Source organism: Musca domestica, unplaced genomic scaffold (assembly GCF_030504385.1).
Source record: "Musca domestica strain aabys unplaced genomic scaffold, Musca_domestica.polishedcontigs.V.1.1 13, whole genome shotgun sequence".
Taxonomy (NCBI): domain Eukaryota; kingdom Metazoa; phylum Arthropoda; class Insecta; order Diptera; family Muscidae; genus Musca; species Musca domestica.
Window position 1 is genome coordinate 7,642,590 of NW_026712172.1, and position 24,317 is coordinate 7,666,906.

General features: G+C 34.5%; 1 protein-coding gene across 2 annotated transcripts in view; it reads left to right on the plus strand.

The window, feature by feature from the left end:
• The first annotated feature begins 1,372 nt into the window (after window positions 1-1,372).
• LOC101892501 (calcitonin gene-related peptide type 1 receptor) overlaps window positions 1,373-24,317 on the plus strand; it is a 63,735-nt gene continuing 40,790 nt past the window's right edge. For both annotated transcript variants that reach the window (XM_020037054.2, XM_011294592.3), the window contains exon 1: window positions 1,373-1,669. The gene's annotated coding sequence lies outside the window, so the exon portion shown is untranslated. The remainder of the gene's footprint in view (window positions 1,670-24,317) is intronic.

Sequence of the window (24,317 nt, forward strand, 5' to 3'; positions counted from 1 at the left end):
ACCCGTTGTGGGGGAGGTACCAGAAGCAAGGGTCCTACATATTCCATTTTTACAAATATTGAGATGTGCTGAGTTTTAAAATTATCTAATGCTGAGTTTTATGAGTTTCGTTTCTATTCAAAATCTATCTATTGACCTGTTGTGGGGGATGTACCAGAAGGATATGTCTCTATCTTTACACCAGATAGTGTGTTACTAGATGTATGATGTATAGCCTCAATAGGTGGCTGAGGGTTTTTTATGAGCGTTTTTGTTATTCAAAATTTCAACAACTTTTGTGGGAGAGGTACAAGAAAAAGTGGACCCATATCGTCAGACCAGATCGATAGAGGGACATACACGGGGATGCGTAACGAGTGAGAATTTAACGCTGTTTGATGTTAAATAATTTCAGGCAATCATTTACATAAAGGGTTGCCCATATTCGACGGACCCATGCTTTTTTTTTTTTTTTTTTTTGATTACTCTTTATGCCCATTCCAATCGACGAGGCTTGTCCGCAGGCAACATTCTTTGCTTCAATTGAATTTTGTACGGGAACAAATGCAAATCAATGCGAATAATCCGTTGTAAAGTGGACCGAGCCATGCCCAACTGCTGAGAACGGCGTTTTTGGGATGTTCTTGGGGACCTCTCAACACTGGCTCGTACGGCAGCGATATTCTCGGCCGATCGCCTTGGTCGACTTTTATATGGCCTCTTCGGATTAGAAAGAGCCTTACCAGTCGAAAATGTTTCGTATAAACGCTTAATGGTGTTCTTAGAAGGCGCACTTCTCACATTTTTTAATGTTTTAAAAGCACGTTGAGTTTTCACAATTGACTTCTTCTGTTGAATGTAAATTGCAACTATTTCAGAGCGCTCACGTGGCGTGTATTGGTTCAAGGTAAAAATCTGCTTGGACTGACGCTTCAAACGCGGTATGTCATTAAGCGATGTGATATCTCTGTCAAAAGTTATGGTGTTGCCAGATGGGTCCGTCGAATATGGGCAATCCTGCACCTTAATTATTGTTGGGATAATAAGTATTAAATATTGTATATTATTTGTACGAGTAAATAACTAGTATATATCTCCATAAAAGTTGCAATTTGGCATTTTTTCTCAATATTTTTCATCTGTTTTCTTGTAGGATTTTAACTTATTCCAATATTTCTATTTTGTACTGGAAAAATTGTCGTATTCACCTATTATTTAAATGTTGCCTTAAAGCCATTGTTTATAAACATTTGTTTCCTCAACAACAGAGACCGTCGACTACGGCTGTGTTTTTTAAATGTTTAGATACAAAATGAATAGAATGTTGAAATGGATGCTGACAACGACAGGAAACCAGTGGTTGAAATCAGTTGTGCTTCGGGCATCTTAGAAAACGGTCGGTTAGCGGGAAACCCTGAAAAGGATATATTCAGTTTTTTCAGATGATACACAACTATAGAGTGTCTAATGTCGGGAACAAATGTACGTAATTAATAAAGTTTAAAAATACCAGAATTAAAATAATTAAAAAAATAAATTTGTGAAAGGGGTGTAATATTGCGCAGAGGAATGTTATACTTGGTCTAATTACCGAAACTTGTAAAAAAGTTGATTTAATATGTCTTTGGACAATCCTCAAGTGCTGTGGATATTCTAATAAATTCTATTGCATTGTGGATAGCAATAGAAGGTACGTAATTTTAAGAGAGGATTTCTGAATGATATATGTGTGAGAGTTATTTGAAGCGGTTTATATTAGGAGTAACCAAATTACTAGTATAAATAAACAAAGAAACCTTCAAATAGCTACGTGGTGATAAATTTAACACCATCAATGTCAATTTGTTTCCTGATTAAAAAAGGTTTCATAAATAAATCAATTGAATAATTAAAACAAGTGAGCAAAGGCTATAGTCGGGCGGGGCCGACCATGTGATATCCTACAACACTAAAATATGTTGAAGCAACCGTATGTTTACCATTTTGGAAGATTTCGCTTTTGAAATTATGTCATAGAGCACTGCCCAGATATTACCCTTAGCTTCTTGACCAGAAACATTTGCTGCTAGCTGTTGTCGCCCATTTTACAGTTAAATATATTCCAGTGGTCATCCAAAATGCTAGACCTCTTCCCTGGTATGGATGGTATTTTTTCCACACAAAAGTAGTGGTTCATTCTACCCGCTGTTCTAAACTCCAACTTCATGTGAGATTTCGTGTCCTTTGGTTTCTATTTGTGACCCTTGTAACGCCTGCATTGCGGACATCTTTAAAAACAATAGCCCTAGGCCTTCTGAGCCTAAGGCTCCCCTCTGAAAAATTTCTTGAGGACCGGACGATAATTACAATCTGCATATAATTACCTCAACTTGTGTTGTAAAGTAAAACAAGTAAAAAAGCTGTAAGTTCGGCCGACCCGAACTTTTAATACCCTCCACCATTTGGTACAAATTTGGCAATTTCCAAAAAATAAAATCCGTTAAAAAATTCTGTTAAAATCTTAAAAATACCGATTGCTTATGCGACGACGTGGGCCTGCATAGCCAACTTTTGTCATAAGTTATTACAATCTGTTAATAATGTAGCTAAAATCATCAAAATACCGAATATGAGGGGTACCGTTATATGGGGGCTATACGAAGACGTGGACCTGCACAGACAATTTTCTGGCATGGGCTGAAGTATCCATTACGAACTTCACATGCGAAATTTGAAACAATCCCGGTAAATAATGTCGCTAAAATCATCAAAATACCGAATATCGGGGGGTACGGTATATGGGGGCTATATGAAGACGTGGACCTATATGGCTCAGTTTTCGACATAGAATGTAGTATCCATTACGAACTTCAAATACCAAATTTGGAACGATTCCGCTATATAATGTCGCTAAAATCATCAAAATACCGAATATCGGGAGGTACCGTTATATGGGGGCTATATGATAACTTGGACCTACATGGCCCATTTACGAACTTAACCTGCCTACTGGGAAAATATACATGTGTGCAAAATTTTAGCCTTCTATCTCAATTTGTTCGAAAGATAGCGTGATTACAACAGACAGACGGACAGACAGACAGACAGACACACAGACAGACAGACGGACATGGCTAAATCGTCTTAGAATTTTACGCTGATCAAGAATATATATACTTAGTTGGGTCTGACATGAGTATTTCGAGGAGTTACAAACGGAATGACAAAATTAATATACCCTCCATAGTACGGTGGAGGGTATAAAAATATTACAAAATGTGTACTTCAATATTATAAGTCAAATTGAAAGAATCGCATGTGATAGAAAATATCTTATATAAAAAATATATATCTATCTTAACATCATTATTGGCATCTTTTAATGCGATTTTTTTAGAATTTATTCTGATGCACCAAGAGGGCATTCTGAATTGACTAAATTTGTCAAAATCTGTGCAGCCATTCTTGAGATATAGCATTCTATCTGGCATCCCCTTCCCTTGCATATATTTCGCAATATATATCCGAAATGTTTACTATCAGCATCTATGTTACCGTCAGAATTGACCTTTTCGTCTATTTGTGATTTCGCTGTGATTAAATATTATCCGATGACCATCAAAATTGGAAGGCTCTAGCCCCAGGCTAACTTCCTCGTCGATTGGTCTATAATTGCGACCTGTAGAGCAGTTGCAATATCAGGAAATTTTTCAGTTTTTGGTCCATTTCAACCTCTAAATATTATGAGATCATCGCCAAAAACAATAGGGTTCTTTTTTTTCCCTATCCCCATTTCCATTTTCAATTTCGTGGAGATCGGGCCACAATTGCGACCTGCAGAGTGTGTTCTCAAATTAACATGGACAGACGGACGGACGGACATACATAGCTAGATCGACTCAGCTCGGCGTGATAGGAAGATTCATATATACTTTCCTATGTGGGAAACCAATATTTCCAGGTGTTACATAATTTTTGGCCCAATCAAACTTATAATACCCCCAACACATAGTATCTATATCTATAAAAGAGGAAAATGTTTGTACGTTTGTTTGTTTGTTTGTTTGTAATTTATGGACTCGAAAACTGCTGAATAGATTTTTCTGAAAACTTCCATATATACTGCAACATCGCCTTCAAAAATGTATATAGCCTATGTTACTTGGCTATATACATTTTTGAATTTCCACTTGGAACTGGAGATATAGAATCAGAATCGGAGGTACCTCCCAAAAATTTAGATTTTATATGCACATATCTATTGATCGGTTAAAGATACAGTCTCCAAATTTGGAATGTGTAACGGAATTTGGAACAAAAATAAGTTTGCTAAATTATATTGTAATCGGTTCAGATTTGGATATAGCTCCCATATATATTTTCGACCGATTTCGTTCATTTGAAGCCTCAAACACAATATGAATGTTCGATTCCAATGAAATTTGGAATATGTGACGGGATTTGATCCGAAAATAAATTTGTCAAATTATATTGAAATCGGTTCAGATTTGGATATAGCTCCCATATATATTTTCGGCCGATTTCAAGCATTTGATGCACCAAACACGCTATGTATCCCCAATTTCAATGAAATTTGAAACGTGTGATAGATTTTATCTAAAAAAATTTATTTCCCAAATTATATTGAAATCGGTTCAGATGTGGATATAGCTCCCATATATATTTTCGGCCGATTTCATGTATTTGGTGGACCAAATAAGATATGTATGTCCAAATTTAATGAAATTTAAAATGAGTAACGAAATCGGGAGCAAAAATGAATTTTTCAAATTATATTGAAATCGGTTCAGATTTGGATATAGCTCCCATATATATTTTCGACCGATTTCATGTATTTGATGCACCAAACACGCTATGTATCTCTAATTTCAATGAAAATTGGAATCTGTAGGGGAAATTAAAACGAATATACATTTGTCAAATTATAGTAAAATCGGTTCAGATTTGGATAGCTCTCATATATATTTTCGACCGATTTCATGTATTTTATGCACCATGCACGATATGTATGTTCGATTCCAAAGAAATTTGGAATATGTAACGGGATTTTGATTAGAAAATAAATTAGTCAAATTATATTAAAATCGGTTCAGATTTGGATATAGCTCCCATATATATTTTCCGCCGATTTCACATATTTGATGCACAAAACACGATACGTATTTCCGATTCCAATGAAATTCGGCATGAGTGGCTAAATTTGGTACAAAAATAAATTTGACAAATTATATTCAAATACGCTCAGATTTAATTATAGCTCCCATATATATACTCAGCCGATTTCACATATTTGATGCACCCAAAGCGAGAAAGACGAAATCTGGCACCAGAAAAAATTGCCAAATTTTATTGAAATCAGTTGAGGTTTGGGTATAGCTAACATATGTGTGGTTACAATAATAAATGTGACAAATTAATTGGAAATTAGTTAAGATTTGGATACAGCTCCCATATATATATATATTCTCGGCCGATTTCACGTATTTGACGCACCAATTTCAATGAAATATGAAAGGTGTGGCGGAATTTGGTGTAAAAGTAATTTTTTTAAAATTATATTTAAATCGGATCAGATTGGGATATGATTTTAATAAGAACCATTGACCCACAACGCCTTAGGCTAACACTAAAAAACAACACAACAATTTATTTGAAATACGCTTATTACGGCGAAGTATGTTGCTATCTCGAATTCATTAATTGCAACAGAAATGCCACTCAACTTCAAAAGATTGCAGTTTACTGCACGCTTGGTATTTGCTATGAAATAAATAAATCCGAAGGACAAACCCTTCGTGTATATATGTCATGTTACTGTTTTTCTAATGGTTTTGTATATTTACGCATTAAAGTAGTGCAATAATTTTTTTTTTTAATTATAAAATTTGTTTTTTTTTAACCAACATATATTCGTAAATAAAATTTTGAATGCATATAAAATCAAAAGGGGTAGCGAAGCGCACCGGGTTCAGCTAGTTGTAGGGTATAAATATTTGATGTTTGTGGCCACTTGCTTGTGGACAATGTGATATAGTAACAACTAATTAAAATTTTTGAAGTTTTCGGATTAAGATTTCTTGGAATCTGTTGATATAAGCTACACAGTGTCTTTCGCAATATTGCAGATTCAAATACGAGGTATAGTTTAGTTGAAAATATTAACCCCTCAAATTAAATGTTACCTTAACGCCATCAATTCATACATATTATAAATAGATTTAAAGCTTCATTTAATGTCAGTTTTTGCAAAAATCTTCTACAAACCATCTGCAAGGATGACATCAAAGGCCAAAATCTTCCTCAATTTCCTCATCAATTTTCCCAAAATAAAATATAAAAAAATGATTCCTAATTGCTTTATTGCTGGTAATTTAACAGGGTTCCAATCCAAATCAAATCTCCCTTAAAGTTTAATATTTTTTTTGTGGGGAAAGTGTCAAAGAAAAAAATATTCTAGATCAATTGTTTTAATAAAGAAATTGTTAATTTTTCAAAAATTTAGTGCTATATGTGCAATTAGATTTTTAAAATAATTTTATATATTTGTAATTTTATTCATAATTTATGAATTTCAAATAAAAATTCGGATCTGATGCGACACGTTTTATGCTGATATGTATTTAGAAAAAGGAAATATTTTTCATAACCAAGTTATATTTTGTTTTAATTTGTAATGAAAAATCACTAACGCAGATATGTTAAAAATAATATTAATAATTAAAAGTTAATGAATTTTTGCTGCCTACAAAAAACATTAAACGGCAAATACTCTAATGAAAAGCAAAGATTGTCACGGCTATCGGAGTAAAGATTTAGTCTTCTAAAATTGAAGCAAATAAAATGAAATTTGTGGACAATAGCAAATAGCAAAGATATGTTTGTTTGTGTTTGCATTTGACATGTTGTCATTACACTCTAGGTTTTCAACATCTAAAAATATGGAAGTCTGGTGGAAGCATACGCATATTTGAGATGATGCGAATATATGAAGAAAATATTTAGAACAGAATGAAACGCATTTTTATACCCTCCGCCGTACATAGTATGAAGGGTATATTAAGTTCGTCATTCTGTTTGTAACTCATCAAAATAATAATAGTTTAGGCCCTACAAAGTATATATATTCTTGATCAGCGTAAAATTCTAAGACGATTAGCCCTGTCCGTCTGTCCGTCTGTTGTAATTACGGTACAGTCAAAACGAATTAAGATAGGAAGCTAAAATTTTGCCATGTCCGTCTGTCTGTCTGTCTGTTGTTACCACGCTATCTTTCGAACAAATTGAGATAGAAGGCTAAAATTTTGCACACATGTATATTTTGCCAGTAGGCAGGTTAAGTTCGTAAATGGGCCATGTAGGTCCAAGTTATCATATAGCCCCCCTATATAACGGTACATCCCGATATTCGGTATTTTGATGATTTCAGCGACATTATTCACCGGAATTGTTTCAAATTTGGCATTTAAAGTTCGTAATGGATACTACATCCTAAGTCAAAAAAAGAGCCATGTAGGTCCACGTCTTCGTATAGCCCCCACATACCGTACCCCCCGATATTCGGTATTTTGATGATTTTAGCGATATTATTTACCGGGGTTGTTTCAAATTTCGCATGTGAAGTTCGTAATGGATAGTTCAGCCCATGCCAGAAAATTGTTTGTGCAGGTCCACGTCTTCGTATAGCCCCCATATAACGGTACCCCCTATATTCGGTATTTTGATGATTTTAGCTATATCATAAACAGATTTTTCTTCAAGTTTCGCATTTAAATATTGTAATAACTTATGACAAAAGCTGCCTATGCAGATCCACGTCGTTGTATAGGCATCCGGTATTTTTAATATTTTAACAGAATTTTTCACGGATTTTATTATAATTTTTTTTTTTTGGGAATTGCCAAATTTGTACCAAATGGTGGAGGGTATTAAAAGTTCGGCCCGGCCGAACTTACAGCTTTTTAACTTGTTTTTACTTGTTTAGAAACAAGTTCTGACGTATTAGTATTTTTATACCCTACACCACAAGGTGGTCAGGGTATTATGTCTTTGTGCATTTGTTTGTAACAGGCAAAAGGAAACGAGATAGACCCATAGTTCCTTTTGATAGAACTTTTGATGATTCTGAGTCGATTTATGCATGTCCGTCCGCCCGTCTGTCCATGTATTTTTGTAAACAAAGTACAGTTCGCATTTATTGCCCTATCCAGATGAAATTTTGCACAAATCATTTGTTTGTTAGATATAGCTCCCATATATATCTTCGTGCGATTTGCTTTTTATCGTGCACCAAACATGTAATATCAGTCCGAATAGTATGGAATTTTGCACGTACGATCAGATTGGACCTGAAAATAAGTATGCCAAATTTGATCGAAATTGGTTCAGATATAGCTATAGCTCCCATATATATTGTTCATCCGATTTGTTATTTTTGTCCTCCGCAGCCGTAATATGCACTCTGTTACAACAATATTTGGGGAAATATATCAAATACAACTCAGAAATACATTTGCTAAATTTTATCGAAATCGGTTCAGATTTAGATATAGCTCCCATATATAACTTCGTCCGATTTATATTTGCCCAAATTGGTTGAAATTTTCAATTACGACCGAATTGAGTCTAGAAGTTAGTATGTCAAATTTGGTGAAGATCGGTTCAGATATAGCTATAGCTCCCATATATACTCTTTATCCGATTTGTTATATTTGTTACCCACAGCCGTAATATGAAATATATCAAATACAGCTCAAAAATATCTTTGCCAAGTTTTATCGAGATCGGTTTCGATTTCGATTTGGATATAGCTCCCATATATATTTTTATCAGATTTCAAATTAATTGTGCACCAAATGGGCAATACCGAATTTTAAAGATACAAATTCTTCGGTATATTTAGTCCTCTGAACTTTAAATTATAATTATAATCATAGCGTGTATGATTGAATTCTCCCATAAAAACTTTTAATTGTTATACGCAGCTCTACTGAATTAGCAAAGTGGTGTAGGGTATCATAAAGTCAGCCCGCCCGACTTTAAGACTTTCTTTACTGGTTCTATTATCGTTTACATGAATATTATCGCTAATAATAAATTGAATAAAAGGTTTAACCCAAGATATCAGTTTTTATGTGGGAAATTTTAAGACGAAAGGATGAAAATACCTCCAAGGTAGAGTTAGCAAACAATTAATAGTCATATCGATCGGCATTATTATATTCTTGCCAATATACATGAATGGTTTTAATACCTTCAGCCAATACGGTCCAAACCCAGGATACCCAGGATATTTGGAGTTGGTCTGCCATTTGTGTCTATTGGTCCACTTGTGTGTATTCTGTATCATGAATAGGTTAACTCCAGAACAACACTTGAAAATAGTGTACATTTATTTTCAACCTCAATGTTCAAGTAAAAATGCTTATAAAGCAATTCGTGAAATTTTAAAATTGTGTAGCAGTGGCCGAAAAAATGGCTCGAGAGCTGAACATATCTCAATATTCCATTCGGCAAATGTTGAAAAATGAGCTTACCCCGATCCATTGAAATTCCAAAAAGTGCAAGAACTTACACCGCAACTGGTAGAAAATAGACTCAAAAGAGCTAAAGAGTTGCTTCGCTTGGCCGAAAGTGGTGAACTAGCGAATATGGTTTTCTCCGATGAGAAAACATTCGTTGTCCAGCAGTTTGTAAACAAACAAAATGATCGTGTTTACTTGCCAAAGATGTCATAAATGTCGAATATTATCGCTAAAATATTGTGGAGGGTGTATTAGACATTGGACATTCCAACAGGACTCAGCATCATAGCACTCAGCACGAGGTTCCTCGCTTCATTTCCAACACACAATGGCCACCAAAATCTCCGGATACCAATCCGTTGGAGTATTTTTAAAGCAAGACTGGCTTAAAAAAATATCAAAGTGTCACCTCATGGGCCAACATACCGCAGACCAACATTCGGGCAGCGTGTGACGGTTTCATTGGCCGTTTGAAGACCATAATTCGTGCCAAAGGTGACCAATTCGAACAAATCTAAACTTATTCTATAATTTGATGCTATCTCCGATTTTTTTTAAATTTAAAAAAAAAAATTAAAAATTATGGCGTTTGACTTTGATGCAGTTTTTTATCTCACCCTGTATAAGTGTCATATGGGCCCACTCCTTCTGGAACTTTCTCCACCAAGCGTGAAAATTTTCAATAACTATTTATCCGATGATTATCTGAATTCGTTCAAACTTCGAAGATCGTTATATTTCCATCGATCGAAATTCAGGCGCGTAAGAGGAAAATTTTGAGCAAATTCTTCTGGAACATTTCTCACGGTGGGGAAACACTTTCACTAACATCAGAGCTTGTGCGTAGACCGGTATTTTTTGGTATCTTAAACAAAGATTCGAAATTCAAAATGCACAGTATATTCCAGTTTTAAAGTTGAAATATTTCCACCAACATTATATTAAATCAAAGACATAGGTCTTTGATTAAATATGAAGATGGGATGTGTAGGTCGAATTTTTGTTCTACGTCCCTCAAAGTTTGCATATAAAAAATTTTTCAAATTATGAGGGTATATATCAAAAGGAATCAAAATGAATCCCTTAGTCTTAATCAATCATTCATTTCTTGTTTGCTTAAATTGCCTTCATCCGATTTTTTTATACCCTCCACCATACTATGGAGGGTATATTAACTTTGTCATTCCGTTTGCAACTCCTCGAAATACTCATGTCAGACCCAACAAAGTATATATATTCTTGATCAGCGTAAAATTCTAAGTCGATTTAGCAATGTCTGTCTGTCTGTCTGTCCGTCTGTCTGTTGTAATCACGCTATCTTTCGAAAGAATTGAGATAGAAGGCTAAAATTTTGCACACGTGTTTATTTTTCCAGTAGGCAGGTTAAGTTCGTAAATGGGCCATGTAGGTCCACGTTTCATATAGCTCCCATATAACGGTACCTCCCAAAATTCGGTATTTTGATGATTTTAGCGACATTATTCGCCGGGATTGTTTCAACTTTGGTATTTGAAGTTCGAAATAGATATTACAGCCTATGACAGAAAATTGTCTGTACAAGTCCACGTCTTCGCATAGCCCCCATATAACGGTACCTCCCTATATACGATATTTTCATGATTTTTGCTACATTATTCACCGTTTATTTTAAGTTTCGAATTTGTATATGGTAATGGCTAATGGCAAACAATGCCTATGTAGGTCCACGTCGTATAAACCAAATATAACGGCTATATTCGGTATTTCTAACATTTTAACAGAATTTTTTAAGGATTTTATTTTTTGAAATTTTTCAAATTCGTTCCAAATGGTGGAGGGTATTCAAAGTTCGGCCCGGCCAAACTTACTACTTCTTAACTTGTTTTCGTTTAATTCTTTCAAAAACTCAACATTTGTTCTGTTTACGAAGCTATTGATTATTTAACAGCGGATTAAACATGATAATTAGTACTGAGCAAAATTCTTCTGTTAACATTGTTTTATCTCATTTTTGCAAAAAAAAAAAAAAAAAAAAAAAAAAATAGTACAAATTATCGAGTAAATGAACATTCCAAATTCTACATCATACTACAACATGTTGCAGTTATAATGTTCATATTAGTCCGTCCCCAATTGTTAATGAAACGACAAATCAGCTCATTTCCTCCTGTTGATTGGACAGTATTCAGGTTCTTTGTGCCATTCCCCTGAATTCATTCGACACAAATCAACCGAGAATATAAACTGTTTATTAATTGCCTTGGCTGGCACTACCCCCCAAAGTTTCACTGGAATACCAAAGACAAAAATTTTGTGAAAAAGTCGTAATAAAGGATCAACTAAATAATCTGATTTCAGTGTGAAAACTTTCTTTTTGTTTCCCAACAATTTTCTGAGATTTCAGATGTACAAATTATAACCTTTCCCCAACCCCTCACATTTATGCCACAATATAAGCAATTGAAATGATAACGACAACCATGAGAACCGAATAATTTCTGAAAGTTGGAGTGTGTGCAACAATTGAGTTTGGAAATGTGATCTTTATCAAAAAGTTGTCAAAGTTAATTTAGCTGTAATGACAGACAATAAATATTGTCGACATCGAGAGATGGAGAAAAAGTTTACCGAAAAATGAATGGGGTTTTATTTTTCCATTTGTGCATCATTAGAAAAATGATGAGAAAAACTAAGAAAGAAAGAAATGATTTGCAAATATGAATATATAAGTCATACAAAATCAAACTAAACAAGTATAAAAGCAGCTAAGTTCGGCCGGGCCGAACTTTTAATACCCTCCACCATTTCGAAGGAAATTGAAAATTTTCAAAAAAAAAAAAAAAAACAAGTAAGCAAAGGCTACAGTCGAGCGGAGCCGACCGTTGAATACCCTACAACACTATAATAAACGATACTGTTTATATAGGCGAGATACTCGAAAGAATTTCACAAGATATTGTGAGAAATAATAAAAGAAAACCATCAGGTTTCGTTCTCTAATTTTCGAATAATAGCAACTTAAACTAATTTGCTCATTTCCAATTTATTGGTAATTAAATGGTCTTCCTAGATCTGGAACCAATATTTCCCAAAGACCTAAAATCTCTCAGAAGTGGCAAAAGATTAACATTTATTATTGGTTTTTGACTGAAACGCATCTATATGAGATACAGATATTTGACTATATTCTTCCACGAAATCAGCTTTAACGAAATAGTCAGAAGTGCGTCTTTCCTGTATTTGTGAATTCTCCAAAGAGTCACTGGAATGGTCATTTTCGTATTTTGTCTGCAAAAGTTGGCAAGCTATTTCGCACATTGAATATTTTTGGATGGCCATCCAAAACTGCTTGGCTTTTGCAATGTCCGGTAACTAGGTAGGTAGCTAGATCGACTCAGCTCGGCGAGCTAGGAAGATCCATATATACTTTCCTAAATGGGAAACCAACATTTCGAGGTGTTACATAAATTCTGGCCCAATCAAACTTATAATACCCCCAACACATAGTGTTGTAGGGTATAATGAGGAAAAAATAAAAAAGTGTTGTACACAATTTTGAATTAGTCTGACAGGAAGCGGGCATAGCCTCAGACCTGTATTTCTGTAGTTTTACGAAGCTGTTCTACCTCTTTATTGTACCATGCCCTATTGTACTTTTTTGTATTTTCATACTTCTAACGACAGAGTTTTCAAAAATCCCTTAGAATGTCAACCCTGTACACAAACGATGAACCCCCCATAGAAAGTATTAGAAAGTTCAAATTCGCATCAATTGCTTGCTCTTGCATTTAGTGCGAACCAACCGAATTCCACACAATCCAAGAATATTTCTGACCCTAGACGAACATTATAAGATATTACAAATGCTATATCTTGAATATTGCTCAGAACTAAGCAAATCTCTAGCAATTAAGCAAAACCTAGAATAGGAAAAAAGGCGTTTTTTACATTCTAAAGCAAATAATTTATGTACCGCCCCTGATAGCCAAAACCGTATGCCTTGGCATGAACTTGTAATTTGCAGCTGTTTAATGACCATTAACAACAAAGTAACTTCCATGCATTCAATCTGTCCTGTGAACAGCTACAAATGTCTATGAGGCGAATGAGCGCACACACAGGAGCACACAATTGTAACAATAATGAACACAAGGACCTTTGAATTGTGAAAATAACATAAATTAAGCAACAATTGGCTTCAGCATTCCCATTGCCATCCTCATGGCTCAGTAACAGAGAAGAAGCCAAAAAAGGCTAACAGAGAGTAACAGAGAAGAAGCCAAAAAAGGCACTTTTACATACGTGCAAAGTAATTTACATACATACATATGTATGTGTGCACACAGTTGTGGAAATAAACTTAAAGAGAACGATTTAATTGAAACATTAGCTAGCGATGCCATAACATGGAGGTAAAAGTTAACTTCAAAATTAGTTTTTAACGTCAGCAATTGAATTCTTAAGTTATTTTGCCGCTGAAAGTGATAGTAAATTTGTCGTTTGTTCACGAAACTTTTTTTAAAAAGTTTATAATGTGCTATTTAAATAAAAGCAATAAATGTAGCAAACTTTCATAGATCATTTAAAAAAAAATCGATTTTTACATTCTCTGTTGAGTAAACGTAGCTATTAATTTTAAAAGTTTTCAACGTTAGAGAGTAATCAGTGAATATGATAGAGGAATAGAAAATTGGTATGCCTCGGATATTTCAATTTAGATATGATAGTAATATTAAAATTAAATAATACTTATCCAAGCTCTAGAAAGAACAAAACGCTGATAGGTGTGTACCGTCCAAATCCCCCAAAAATACTTATTACAAATCGGGTTATCAACGCATAATTTGTAAGGGCATGTTACGCGAAATAAGAAATCATTTCCTGGATACTAGAAGCGAAGACATAAAACTATAAACATGGGACAAAATACATATTTCTGTTTAGTTTATTCATTTGACAAGATATAGCCTTTTGGTAGCCAAAAAATTAATACAGGTTTTGTTTGATGGATACGAGTACCTAAATCGATTTTAGATTGATTGTGCGATTAAACGCCTCTAGACTTTGAAGCATAAATTCATGAGACACTGACCGAAATGTTGGGATATTAAATTTAATGTTACGTCCGAAGTAAAATTTGTCAACAAATTGGGAAATATTTTCTAGATTTTATTTGTAACATTTATGTAATTTTATACCCTCCACCATTCTATGGAGGATATAATAGCTTTCACATTCAATTTGTTTCTCCTCGAAATATTTATAATAGACCCTTCAAATAATAGAGGTTGAGATGAAAAAACCGCAACCACTTTAGGCTGCTGTCAGTTCTTAGCTCGTCCGACAGCTGTTAAAATTATTCCAGTGATAGCTCATTATATGGTTTACCAGCGTACAAAAGCATTTTGGTGAGAATTTTCCAGAAAAAAAGTTATTCGTGATGGATTTTAAGCTTGATAGTGTGATTTCTTTATTTTTGGCTGGAAACCCAGAAGTGGCTATCGTTAGAGCACTCCAGCATTTAAATGTGAATAAATCTTTTGTGTCTCCTGCCATCGCTCGTTACCGTGATACTGGTAGCGTAGCCCAACATCAAGGAAGAGTGGTTCGAAAAGTAACGAAGCGACTTGATCGAAAACCGCGTCGCAGTGGCCGAAAAATGGTTCGTGAGCCGGACATATCGCAATTTTCCATTCGGCAAATATTGAAAAATGAGCTCAAGGTAAAGCCATTGAAATTCCAAAAAGTGCAAGAACTTACACCGCAACAGAAAGAAAATAGACTCAATAGAGCTAAAGAGTTGCTTCGGTTTGCCGAAAATGGTGAATTTGGTTTTCTCCGATTAGAAAACATTGTTGTCCAGCGGTTTGTAAACAAACAAAATGATCGCTTTTGCTTGCCAAAGAGATCAGCTGAAAATGTGCACCTTTGGTTAGCCACCAAAACTCAAGCGCAGGCCATGGTGATGGTGTGGGCCGCCATAAATACCGAATGTTATCGCGAAAATATTCTGGTGGGTGTATTAAAGCCTTGGGCACGCAAACATTTTGGCCGCAGACCTTGGACATTCCAACAGGACTCAACACCATCGAAATTAGCAGGCGTCACCCAAGAATGGTTAAAAAATGATGTTCCTCGCTTCATTTCCAGTGCACAATGGCCACCAAATTCTCCAGATACCAATCCGTTGGACTATTGTGTCTGGAGTATTTTGGAAAGCAAGGTTGACACTAAAAAATACCAAAGTGTCGATCACCTCAAGCAAGCGATTCGCAGGGAATGGGCCAAAATACCGCAGAGCAACATTTGAAGGTCATTTTTCGTGCCAAAAGTGACCAATTCGAACAAATCGAAATTTATTCGAAAATTTGATGCTATTTCCGACATTTTTTTATATTCGGTATTTTGATGATTTTAGCGACATTATTTACCGGAATTGTTTCAAATTTGGTATTTGAAGTTCGAAATGGATACTACAGCCTATGGCAGAAAATTGTCTGTGCAGGTCCGCGTCTTCATATAGCCCTCATATAACGGTACCTCCCTATATTCGGTATTTTGATGATTTTAGCGACATTATTTAACGTTATTTTTTTTAAATTTGGTATTTGAAGTTCGAAATGGATACTACACCCTAAGTGAGAAAAATTTCTGTGCAGGTCCACGTCTTCGTATAGCCCCCATATAAGGGTACCTCCCAATATTCGGTATTTTTATGATTTTAGCGTCATTATTCACCAGAGTTGTTTCAAATTACGTATTTATACAATCTGTGACCGAAAATTGTCTATGCAGGTCCAGGTCTTCGTATAGGCCCCATATATCAGTACCTCCCTATATTCGGTATTTTGACGATTTTAGGTACAATACCCATTCCATTGTTTGAGATGTGCTATTTGAAGTTCGTAATGGATGCTACAGCCTGTGACAGATAATTGTCTATGCAGGTGCAGGTCTTTGCACAGCTCCGATATAACGATACCTCCCTATATACGATAATTTGACGATTTTTTTTAAGAATTTTATTATTTGAAAATTTCCAAATTCGTTCCAAATGGTGGAGGGTATTCAAATTTCGGCCTGGCCGAACTTACTGCTTTTTAACTTGTTCTGTTCTACTTTTATAACCTTTTTGATTTTCGTTTTAATTATTGAAAACATTGAAAATTTTCCTACATTTTATAGTACGCATTTCCGCCAACTGACCCTTTTTGTAAACGCTTCTCATTCACAGTGATCCAATGCCAAAATTCATTATTTCAGTTATATTCCTACACTATATCAAATTTCAAGATTTTATCTTAATTCGTTCACATAATTCCAAATAGTACCGAATTCAGAACATTTTGCACTTTTGGTACACCTATTGTCTGAATATTCGAAGACGCAACAACAAAGTCCCTCATTAAAAATTCAGATTTCCAACTCCATTCCACCAAAATACCAAGTGTAATTCGATTTATTATTTTACGACTTTTCAAGCTTTTTCATCTTTTCATTCGAACTTGGTATTATTTAGGTTAAGTTGGGGGAGCATAGCTGATTGCTATCGGGCGCGTCCACAGGTTACGGATAGTGAAAAGCTCTGTACGTGAACTGGATAGTTGCAAATTGAATAAGCAGTCGTAGACAGGCATTTTGTCCGGGGGAGAGTCTAGACTTAAATAACCGAGTGGCAATGATCTTTAGACTGACGAGGCGATTTTTCGGAGCTCCATAAAATAGCCAAACCTCTGTCTTGGTCTCTAAATAAAGACGACCTCTTAACCTTTATTCATAAGTGTTATAAGTTTATCCATCAGTGTAACATATGTTGATGTATGTTATAGTCAGGGCACCGACTGTTATGAAGATGAGATATTTCGGTTCTCTCCTTCTGGTACCTTTCCCACAAAAGCTCAAATTTTGAATAACCATTGAGCTCATATCCATGAAGCTCATAAAAAGCGAAATTAACATCCGATTTCAATCAAGACTTGGTACATCTCAATATTTCCATCAACACAAGATCTATTATAAAGATGGTAGAGATCGGACCATTTCTTTGCTTCCTGCCAACATAGGATAAAGCTAAATAAGCATTCAACACTCTTCAATTTACACACATACAAACATTTTTTTGTTGTGTAGATGATATACATCTGTTTTCAATACTTTTATCTGTCATAACTTGCGAAACATGGAATTTATGATTTGATATAAATATTCGATTTTCTTGTAATTTTGTTCATACCAATATTTTTTTATGTATTAGACGACGCATGAAAATGGAATACTTCTGTCGATATCTGGTAACTCACGCACATGCTAATATTTTCTAAAAAAAAAGTAATATTTAATATTTATTTTTTAATATTTTTTTTCCTATACGAAATGGCCAGTATTGGATCCATCCTTCGGAACCTACTCCATAAGGTGTTAAACATTTGAATAATAATCATAATAATCATAATCATGTCGGCAAAACCGACATATACAACATATGTAACAATGAATGGGAGTAAGGGAATCCTTTAATTTGAATTTATATCTTTTTTTGGGATCTAACCCCATTGGCTTCTGTAGAGACTTACGTTAAATGGTTATTCTATATTGGAAATTTTTATAGTTTTTTCCACTGAGAAACGAAATACCAAATTATACGTCTGTAAAAAACTCTGTCTAAACCCCTCAAAATACCTTAAATTAGGAAGTACCTTTACAAACTTTCGCAGGGAGAGATTCTTAAAACTAGGAAGTTCAGTTCTATATGGTCAATATATAATAGTGGACTTATCTTTACAAAATTAGGAGGGAGAGATGCGGTACTCAAAACGTCAAGTTACTCATGACTGGGTTTAGAATTGTGGTCAAAACCTTCAAAATATAGAAAATTTGGAGGTACAGTAATAAGGTGCCTATACCAAATACTGGAGCAATCTTAAAAATTTTTATTCTGAAGAGATTATTTCTACTCAGAAATCTAAATGAAAAGTTACAAATGATATGGTTTAAAATTGTGGTCAAAAGATTAAAAATACCGAAAATCAGGAAACAACGCTATGTAAGGGCTATATCGAAATGTGGACCGATATGTCCCGTTTTTACTTCAATCATACAAGGGGCAATATAAATGTCTGACCAAAATTTCAAAGCCATAGAATGCTTCCCGTTTTTGAGGATCTCACACCATTGCACAGTGGTCGCTGCCATTAGCCAAAATTCAAAAAATTAAAATCAGATATTTATTGTCAAATGTGTGCACATGAAGTCTTAAGAGGTTCAGCTTTTTAGAAAACATAATAATCTTGGCTTCATTCTAACGGGAAACTTCGAAAACAGCATCAAAAAAGAGAAAATGTAGTTAGTTGCTTTTTTCAGTGGGATCAGTAAAAAAAGAGCAAAAATAGATCTATATTACAAAATTAAGTACATTTTAAAATGACAATTCTTGGCATAATTATTGAAAAGCAAGGTATTGACTTATTTTTAGTGCAGTAATTTGTGTGTTTAGTAGTTGTGTATAATATGGACGATGTGAGTGTTGCCTTTAAGATTAATTTTGAAAATAAAATTGGATTTCAGTTAAAGTTTTAATTGTTTTCCCCGCTGAATCCTCCAATGTGATTTTTTTCACGCCATTAGTAATGGTCCTAAGATTCAAGAAGTGCTAATTTAACTTTCATATTTTGTCAGATGTGTATGTTATGCCCAATATACTGAAGTGACTTCTCTCCAATTTTGTCAGTTCTATGGTGCTAGTGACATAGAATATGTTTTTGTTGTTTGGGATTGATAAGAATGTAATTGAGGGGTGTTCAATAATGTTGCCTGCATTGTCTTCTGGGTATAATATTAATGTCCAAAAATGTAAGGCCTTTGGAAATGGCTAAAGAGTTAACAAATAGGTATCCATGGCACTATCTTTCACCCACAGCTAATAAAATTTTAATACATACAAATTTCTCATTGTATCGATTGGAGAATTATAGTAGGTGGCCGTCGAGTCTAGAAACAAAGATATAAAAAAGTTTCGACTAAATCATACCCGAAAAAAGTATTAATCGTCTTCTTCTGAGCTCTGACCCTTTTATAACGGGACAGCGAACGTTACCAATCAATAAAAAAATCTATATTATTAAAATCTGCAATTGATTTACTTGAATAACACTGAAATTTATAAATATCCTTTGATTTAATTTTATATTGAATTTTTTATTTTGTTTACAAAAAATGTCTATTTTGTTTACAAAACAATAATCAAATTTGAAATTTTGATTTGGGGGATTTGTATAAAAAATACTTCTATTTTTGGAGGTACCTTTACAGGGGGACTCTACCTGAAGGCGGGCCATTCCAATTTTTATCCCATCAAGGTACCATAACCAAAGAATCATATTGATATCTGCACTGAAAGTATTTTTGGCCGCTGTTCCCATACGACCTCGACCACTGTGCATTGTGAAACGGTGATCTATGTCTCGAGCTTTAGTCAGGGGACCTGAAGGCATTGATTTGATGTAATTTGCTAACATTTACATTTGTATTTAGCACAGTTTTTATATCCTACACCACAAGGTGGTCAGGTTGTCTATTTGTAAAAGGAAACGAGATGCACCCATAGTTACTTTTGATGGTCTGCATCGAATCACATTCTGAGTCGATTTATGTATGTCCGGCTGTCCATTTATTTTTGTAAACAACGGGCGAGATAAAAAAACTGCAACAAAGTCAACCACCATAATTTTTATTTTTTTAATTTAATAGCATCAAATTTTAGATTTGTTCGAATTAGTCACCTTTGGCACGAATTATGGCCTTCAAACGGCCAATGAAATCGTCACACGCTGCCCCAATGTTGCTCTGAGGTATTTTGGTCCATTCCCGTCGAAGCACTTGCTTAAGGTGATCGACACTTTGGTAGTTTTTAGTGCCAAAATACTCCAGACACTATAGTCCAACGGATTGGTATCCGGATATATTGGTGGCCATTGTGTGCTGGAAATGAAGCGAGCAACCTCATTTTCACCTCATGCTGCTGTTGGCCAACCAAAGGTGCACCTCTTTACAAACTAGCATGAAAGTTTTTTCATAGGAGAAAACCAAATTCGGCAGTTCATCACCTTCAGCCAAGCGAAGCAACTCTTTAGCTCTTTTGAGTATATTTTCTTTCTATTGCGGTGTAAGTTCTTGCACTTTTTGGAATTTCAATGGCTCTATCCCGAGCTCGTTTTTCAATATTTGACGAATGGAATATTGCGATATGTTCAGATCACGAGCCATTTTTTCAGCCACTGTTATGCGGGTTTCGATCAAGTCGCTTCTTTACTTTTCGAACCATTTCTGCTGATGTTGCTGTTTTCTTTCGTCCACTTCCTTGACGTCGGGCTACGCTACCAGTATCACGGTTACGAGCAATCGTACGAGACACAAAAGATTTATTCACATTTAAATGCTGGAGTGCTCCAAAATTCTTTTGTACGCTTGTAAACAATATAATTATCTGTCACTGGAATAATTTTAACAGCTGTCGGACTAGTGGCTTAGAAATGACAGCAGTTTGATGTTTGTTGCAGTTTTTTCATCTTACCCTTTATTGTTCATCCGATTTGTTATATTTGTTCTCCACTGCCGTAGAATGTACTGCGTAACAACGATATTCAGGGAAATATATCAAATTCAGCTTAGAAATACCTTTGCCAAATTTTATCGAGATCGGTTCAGGTTTGAATATATCTCCCATATATATCATTATATAAGTTAATTGGGCACCAAATGGCCCGAATTGAAAATACACAAATACCTCGGCAAATTTAGTCCTTTGGACTTTAAATTATAACTATAATCATAGTTGGTATGACTTAATTCTCACAAATTACACGTAAAAAATTTTATTATACCCTACAACACTATGTGTTGGGGTATTATAAGTTTGATTGGGCCAAAAATTATGTAACACTTCGAAATATTGGTTTCCCACATAGGAAAGTATATATGGATCTTCCTAGCTCGCCGAGCTGAGTCGATCTAGCTATGTATGTCCGTCCGTCCGTCTGTGCGTCTGTCCGTCTGTCCGTCTGTCCATGTTAATTTGTAATCACTCTACAGGTCGCAATTATGGCCCGATCTTCACGAAATTAAGAATGGAGGTGGGGATAATGACAGAATAGAACCCTATTTCTTTTGTAGATGATCGCATAATATCTAGGGGTTGAAATGGACCAAAAACTGAAAAATTTCCTGATTTTTCAGCTGCTCTACAGGTCGCAATTATGGACCAATCGAAGCGGAAGTTGGTATGGTTCTAGAGCTTAGGGCTGGGCAGAAGCCTTCCAATTTTGATGGTCATCGGGTAATATTTAGTGGGTGAAATAGGCCATAATATTTGTGTTAAATAAAAGTCAAATTTCCATTAAACCGCCAATATATTAAATCCCGGCAAAATCGTAAAAAGACGAACAGGCAATTCTGACCGTTACGTAGATACTGATAGTAAATATATCGGATATATATAGCGGAATATATACAATCTATATATATAAATGAAAGTTGTGTTAGTTACTACGCTTATAACTTAAGAACCGCTGAACTGATTTTAATGATTCATACAAATTCGGAATTGTCTCCTATCCGAAAAGGATAATATACAAAAAAAAAAAAAAAAAAAAAAAAAAAAAAAAATCACGTAAAAATGTTTCATTTTGACTTTTGAAATGTACAATAGTAATGTTTTATTTTGCATAATTTTTTTCCATTTTGACTTACTTTTTTCTAATGTACATTTGTAGTGTTTTTTATATTTTATTTTTGAATTCGAATATTAATATCAATTTATTTAATTGACTTGATTTCTTGAGAACTGAAATTGATGACGGGTTACATGGAAGTGTAGTACCGAATTATGTGGTTGCGAAACGGAATAGATGATATCGAAATAATTTAACGCGGTCACACCAAAGTTAGAAGATAATAACCTTTTCAAAATCGCTAAAAAAATTACGAAAAAAGAGATCTCATTACAAAAATTCTCAAAACGGGAAAATATCGAAAAAAATGTCCAATGGAATTGAATTTTAAAATAAAAGTACATTCTATTGACAAACTTTGTAAGGATCTTTAAACAGTTGCTGTAAAAAATCAGCGAACAAGTTGAAGATTTTTTCAATTTGTTATTATTCTTTTGTCATTTTTTTTTTCAATTTGTATTATCATATTGAATTCAGTGGATATTTTGTGAACGAAATAAAGAATAATTTTTCACTATATACAATTTTTCACCAAAAAATGAAATAAGTGCGAAATACGATTGTAACTAACATCTACCTTTCAACTCCAGGGCCTACATCGTGCTTTAGCTGGAAGATGCGCAGACATTTAAACAAACAAAAATGACCGAAAAAGACTAACGGGGCTCATTTCAAAGCGTGGACCTACTTCTTTCATGTGACAATAATCCGTCCAATGAGAGCTCAAAATGCAAAAATTTTTGGGACTACAATCAGTAAAGTACCAAATATAAAGGGTGCAAAATAGTAGAGCGAATGGGACTTTTAGTAAGAAAAGGATTTCTATCCTTCCAAAAATTCTTCCCGAACATTTAAGATACCTTAAATCGCTTTTGCATGACCTGCAATATGATATATGATATCGATCATAAATAACCATAGTATGATTTAAGCTATTTTTGCAGTCTTCGTCATTTTCTTCTATTTTTGGCCCTTATTTGGCATCTTTGTTTCTAAGGGAGTAGGAAATTCTCGGAGTAGGTCCCATATTGGTCTTGACCATTAAAAAATTGTATTTATGCTACCCTGGCGTAAGGAACCATCGTACAGATAATTGCCACATAGAAATTTATTCATGTAAAGTCCCCACATTGGAGTATCCCAAGTCCACTTTCACATCTAATGTGTGATCAGAAAAGAAAATTTTGTATTCTATTGAATTTGTAACCCCCAAGAGAATATTGGTTGGGAACGTAGATATAGATGTACATCCCAAATCAAATAAATTGTGAAAAACAAGAACAAATTATAAATATAAGAAAGTAGCACGGGACCGAATATTTGTTGAATCGTCATTGAATTATATTATGATGAAAAATATGGACTTTATGGGGTCTCCAATTTACAATTTAAATGACAAATAAAATTAGTTCCCATCTTACGGTAATGGGAGTAAAATAGTAATTATATTTGACTATCCTGAAATCAGTCTGCCCTCAATTATGAGATGGATAAAATTATTTTTACTTATTTAAATCACGTGAATTTTTTTCAGTTTGACATGCTGTGTTGTTCTGCTATATTTTCGATTTGGCCTCTATTTGTCATCTTGGATTATAAGGGGTGAAGAAAGTTTTCAATGTAGGTCGATGTTTCGCAGTAGTGCCCATATGAAGGTACTTCCTGATTTTACCTTATTTCAAAGGATTTGGCTAAAAATGTGTATTTGGGGGGGTGAAAATCGTACACAAAAATTTCAACATATCTACAAATTTTAGAATTTTCTCCATGTAATAGTACCCCCACAAGTCCACCTTTTGGCGGACTTATGAGAACTCTAATGCATAATCTGAGGTGTTAATGGGTTTAAAAAAGTAATTAACTTTGGCTATTCTTAAATCATTCAGCCCTCAATTATTATTCCAAATTACTGCTCATTTGACTAAAAACTAAAAATTAATCGACCAGTACATGAACACTTATAACAGTCATATCTTTGAATAATTATGCTTTGACAAATATGCATAATAGACTAAAACTACGGGCCGGCAACGCGGACAGGGTCAGCTAGTACATATATACATGGAAGGGGATGTTAGTTAAAATGCTTATACCTCAAGAATGGCTGGACCGA